This window comes from Equus asinus, chromosome 15 (assembly GCF_041296235.1).
Source record: "Equus asinus isolate D_3611 breed Donkey chromosome 15, EquAss-T2T_v2, whole genome shotgun sequence".
Classification (NCBI taxonomy): domain Eukaryota; kingdom Metazoa; phylum Chordata; class Mammalia; order Perissodactyla; family Equidae; genus Equus; species Equus asinus.
The window spans coordinates 1324981-1330980 of record NC_091804.1 but is presented as its reverse complement, the minus strand read 5'-3'; positions in this window follow the sequence as shown (position 1 = coordinate 1330980).

Below are 6000 nucleotides of genomic sequence, written 5' to 3'. Positions count from 1 at the left end.
CACTGAAATGAAATTTCATGGACAGGGATTTTTGTCCATTTATCTCACAACTTTGTCCCAAAAGTTCACCCAGAAAAGTTCCTAGCCCACAGGAGCTAATCAATATGTATTTGTTGAATGAATAGATAAATTAGATATAAATGAAAAAAGGCGGCTTAAACTGTACATTATCAAAGGCCAACTCTTTAGCCCAAAGGAAGAGATTTTAGGGATGCGTGTCAACACCAGTCCCAACCCAGTCAACACGTCAGATGTGAGTTGCAGAGCATCTCTCCATGTGTGCCGAATAAACATGCACTTTGCTTCAGAAATATACCCATGGCAGCATTACCGAGCCAGCAGACTCTCCATGACATGGAAGGACAGTCACTTCGCCCTCTGATCTCCAGCTTACTCCTTCCTTAATAAGGGAGTTAGGCAAAGCCATGGTTCTCCAAGCTGTTTTGCAAATGTCCTGGGGTTCCATGGAGCTGCCACAGGGGCCTCTGTGGGAGCCTGCACTCCAGCTCCCACCTGTTAAAAAGAAAAAGAAGGAGGTGGAATGTGACTGGTATCCATTCAACACCCCCTGCATGTTAGGGCATTTTACACACATCTCCTTTAACTCCCACAACAGCACACCTGATGGCTCAGGTGCAGTGATTACCCCATCTGCTCATGAGAAGCGAGGCCTCAAGAGGCATATGGGCAGTCACACATCAAATGCAGGGAGAGCAGGCTTTACAGCCACTCCAGTGAAGACCGGGGGCGATAACTGTGACGGTCAGGAAGCTCCACGCCCTGCAGAGCCCTAGGCTGGCCTGTGGGGCCAGCCCTACCAGGGACTCTGCTCTGGAGTCAGTTCCTGCCCTGCCTCGGGACCTCTGCCCAGGGGAAGGAAGCCGTCGCCTCTCCCTGCACGAGAGCAGTGTGCACCCATCCCGCTGTAAGCACAACCCTGGTAGGGTGTCTCGGCTGTGCAGGACAGCCAGGCTGACACCATCAGGTTATGCTTTCTCCAGTCAGTGACTGCTGGACAATTATTCCTCTCAGATATCACAGAGGCCTTCAGAATCAAATGCACAGCTTCCATGCCAATGGAGGGAAAGATACGGGAAAGAGTTATCTGTGTGTCACGTCTGGATTTGAACCTAAAACTTTAAATTGCCCCAGGCATTAAGCCAAACCAGGGGTGGGTGCAGTGCTCACGTTGGCATTTTTGTAATAAGTAATGGGACAGCTCAGCCACACAGGCCAGCCTGGGCCTGCCCCACCCCCACCCCACCCCCAACCACTGAGAAGATTTGGAAAAGTCTAGGTGTCCGGGATGGCTGCAAGCCTTTGTCCAGCCTGGCTGCAGGCTTATTTCCAGTAGTGCCACTTCCCACCCGGGGCCTCGGCTCTGTCCTCATGCTTCCTTGACCTCACTACCCTGTGTCTCCTGCTTCTGGGCCCTCCACCAGGGATGACCTTCCTGCCCCCAGCTGTCACCCCGTGTGTTCCAGTCCAGCGGCTGGTACACACTGCAGAGGGAAGGACAGGCCACGGGCAATGTCTGCGATGATGCAAGTCCTCAGAACTAAACTACAGGCTACAAGATGTGAGAAGGCTGGAAAGGAATGTCATAGCCACGATTTATAAAGCAGCTGTCTATGGTAAAGTGTGTCAGTGAGAATGCTGTGTAAGCAACAGAAATCCGCTCTGCCCTAGAGAATTCACTGGAAGGATATCAGAAGCCCAAACGTTCAATGGCATGGCTAGAGTCATAGGCTGGAAACAGGCTCCCCTGTAGACAGGGAAAGAGAAGTGAAAAAAATAGAATTGCAATAAAAGTCATCAGAATTGCAGGCTACCATCACTGGAGCGAAAGGGTCCAACTGCTATTAACTCTTTGTCACTTTATTTGAAATGCAAACACCACAGAGGGGATACAAGTGGACTGGCCAGAGTCGGCTCACATGCCTGCCCCTTGGCTTGGTCCCATCAGACTGAACCCAAAGGAGAAAACGTAATTCCCTAAAAGGAAGTCAGGGTGTGGGCAGGACTGGAAAATAGATGCTAGCTAACAATAGCAGACGCAAGGAACAGTGAGACAGGAAAGAATTAGCTTTGGGTCCTAAGCTCTTTTCCACCAGACACAACACCACCTCACATCCAGGCCTGAATCACCTCTCCGTGTAGAAGTCGTGGTTTCTCTGCCTCGGGAAGAATGTCACAGCACCTGAACACTTGTCAGCAAAGATCACAACGTCTAACAATACCGAGTGTTGGGTGTTCTCGTCTCTGAATGAGTACAGAAGTTCCTGCAAGTTTTGTGCTTAAAAAGAGCAATACAGTCTTTGTTTACCAAGGTATTTAAAGATTGCTAGTTTGCTCCAAGCTCCTAATAGCATGAATTATTTTACTGCTTTAAATACAGAGTTTATAACATATTATTTTAGATTTTAATAACCACATGTATTTAGCAATTAGAGATATTAGTACTGCCAGGTGACTTTGGAAGATAAATGCTGATGGCTAGAATAATGCTATGCTGTGCTTGTTCCCCAGAACAGAAATCCAGATGACAGCAGCTTTACTCCAATCCTCTAGTCCCAGAGCCATCCAATTAGCTGGAAGCACAGATAACAGACTTTTTTCTCACTTAAATAGACTTTGCTCCATATTAATTCCAAAAGGTTTTACACTGGTCACCACATTCTCCAGTTGTCCAATAAAATGTCGGACCTGCCGTCTTCCCCAGAGACGGCACTGTGGGCGACACGTCCACAAAGCCCAGCCCTCCTGGCCCCTCTGCGTGTCCACCGCTCCTCCTGCAGGCCCTGGAGACTCTGCCGGAGGGCTTTTCCTGGCATCCTGGGATCAGGCTGGAAGGCATGGAGAGTTAATGCCCCAGAAGCAGCCTTAGAAATGGGAGTTGGAGGGAAAGAGCCCTCTGTCTGACCTCTAGGCTGGGACAGCTCTGGGGCTGCTCTCCCCGAGGGCCAAGGAGCTCTGCGCACAGCCTTGCACGAGCTCCTTGCTTCTCTGTCTCTCTGCCTGTCTCCTGCGAGCCTCCTGAGACCGCCTCCCAGCTGGCAAAGAGCACTTACATCCTTGACCCTCACCTGCTCCTCAGAGACCCCACCCAAGCCGCCCACCGATTCCCAGCAAAACAGACTCTTCTTCCTGCAGCCGAGTGGCCACCTGAGGAGGAGGCTCTCGGGGGTGGGGACAGCATGGATGTTTTAGCCCTTTACACATAGAAGCAAATCCTTTCACCTAAGAAAGGAGGCGGCGGTTGTGGTGCAGAGAGGATGGGATCCCGTGGCCTGGAGATGGTGGGACAGGCCCCGCCCCTGTCTGGGAGCCACCTGCTAAATCTCAGTGGGAGCCGTGAGATGCACCCCACCTGCCCGCCCTACTTTCCAGACACTCGGTAGACACCTTTCAGAACAGCACCAAGGGTGGCCACACCGTGCAACAGTGCCCTGTGCGGGACAGACCATGCTGCATGAGGGGACAGGTGGGGAGACCGGGCCTCTCCTCACTCCTTCCCACCCCCTGCTTTCTCTGGGGCACTTGTCTCAGTCCTTGGATGAAGGCTGCGTGGCCTGAGGCTGCACAGCCGTTTGCTGTGCCACCACCAACTGCAGGTGTCTGTCACCCTAGATGAACAGCCTGCTCAGAACCCCCATGCACCACGCAGTCTGTCCTGGCCTCTCCCTTGAGTCTCCGGACGTCACCATCAAGCTGAGAGGGCCAGATAGAGGATGATCACCAGTAGAGTGGGGCGGGTACCTTGCCCTCAGAAGCAGGCCCTGACACAGGGATCTGCTTATTCAGGAGATGATTCCGGGAAGGACCAGGAGAGGCATGGGAAAGTGAGACAAGGAAGGATAGATGTTAAAACCAGTAACATGGAAGCCAATCAGGGCTGGAATCCACGGGGAGCACTGGGTCTGCAAGGTGCCTGCCTGGGGGTCACCCCCAGCCCCCAAGAGTGAGGAGGCTGGGCTGGTACTCACCCTCCTTCAAGGGGCGCTGGCTTTCCAGCATTTGGAGAGAGACCCTGAGATGGAGCATGCGGCAGGAAGTCACGGGCGAGCCCCAGGACAGTGATGCCAGGGGGTGTGGGCAGATCCTGGGTGGGGTGCCTTTGGCATGACATGGTCTCCCTGAGCCCAGGAGTGAGATCCTCAGTGTAAGCCTCCTCCAGCAGTCAACCCAGGAGCACACACCAGGTTCCATCGTGGCTTTCTATCCTTGCACAGGATCTTAAGGACGACCGAATCCACCATCCGTCTGTGAGTGAGGCTCAGCTCCATGCCGAGAGACATGCTCCAGAGCAGCCGAGGAGGAGGCCCAGCTTCCTGACCAGAACCACTGGCTCGGTCGCTGGTCCTCAAAGTGTATCTAGGCCCAGCAGCACCAGCTTCACCTCAGCTTCTTGGAAAGGAAACCCCGGCCCACCCTCCAGCCTCCTGAGTCAGAAACTGAGGCGGGGCTGCCTTATCTGCATGTGGGCCCTCCGAGGGCTTCTGTGGTGAGCTGGAGTTTGAGAACCACTGAGCAGGTGAATTGGGGAGCATTCGTTCACTGTGGGAGAGAACAGAGGAGGAGGGCGGGATCACCCCCAGAAGACGGCGCTCCCCCCAGACGCGACAGACGACGTGGGAGAGTGCACCTGGGCAGCACACAGCAGTGGAATAACGCGATCTTCCGCTCACACCTGGGGAGACGCAGAGAAGAAAATTCAAAAGTAAGAGGAAAGCATACGCAGAAAATTCGCAAAGAACTGAGAGTTTCCGAATGGGAAGTGAAAGCCCTTCTCGTGCCCTCCGAGCTGGTTGGCCACTTCTCAGATGTCCTTTCTTAGAGACGCTCTGCGTCTGTTCTAGCACATGAATTACATGGGTTATAATACAGTTTTAATTATTGATTTGCTATTCTATTTGTACACTGATCTGGCTTCTGTTATTCCCTTAAAAGTACATCTTGGGACTTTTTCTGTGTTGGCAGAGAGAGAGTCACTCCGTTCACTGTCCATGTGTGTGACTGGAGTGTGCACGTGAGGAAAGTCCACAGAGTACAGCATCACGACCTGTAGACTTGTCGTGATCCAACTAGTCAATTTCTTAATGATGAGTGCTTTGGTTTGTTTCTGGTTTTCATCACTGCAGCAATCTGCGTAAGTGTTCCTGGCTGGCTTGTGTGAGAATAGCCACCAGGTCAGCTCCTGCTGGGAGGATGAGAACTCAAAGGGTCTGTGCATTGTTTACTTTATTTAATAAACATTGCTCAACAGCGTTCCGGGAAGTCATCCCGATTTACCCCCACCCACGGCTTACAGACACGCCCTCTCTGCTGTGCCCACATGACTAAGGAGCATCACCACTTTTTAAATTTTTGCTGCTTTGGAGAGAAATTATGTCTTTGTTCTTTTTATCTGCATTTCCTAAATTTTGCGAGAAACTGAGCAGGCCTCTTTTTAACACATTTGCTTACCAACCACATTTCTATTTCTGTGAAGTTCCCATTCTCAGCTGAATTTGTAAACATTCTGCTCGCCGATCGATGAGCGCGATGTGTGAACTGTGTTGCTCAAAGCAGCACATGAGCCCTGTGCCGTGTGGCCGCAGGTGTGCTCCCCAGTCCATTGCTGAGTCGTCCACTGCTAGGACAGCAGAGGAGCCGTGGGCATGGGGGCGGCAGGCAGACTCCGGGGTCGTTCTGGAAGCGGAAGTGCTGGAATTTGCAGACCAGATGAGAAAGGGAGAAAAAGAGTAGCTGAAGGCCAGGCCAAGGGATCCAGCTTTGAAGATCGGTGCGTGGAGGCAGGAGGTGAGGGAGATGGGCCAGGTGTGGCCGGGCGTCACAAGGGGTGTGTGCGGCCCCAGGGGAGACTCGAGAGGAGAGTCCACCAGGTGTGCAGGCGAGGAGAAAGGGCTCAGGATTTGCGATGGCAGGTAGGACCCGCTCCTCCTGAGGCCTGGGCACCTGGGAAGGACAAGCAGCCTGGCCCACAGGGGTCAGGGAAGC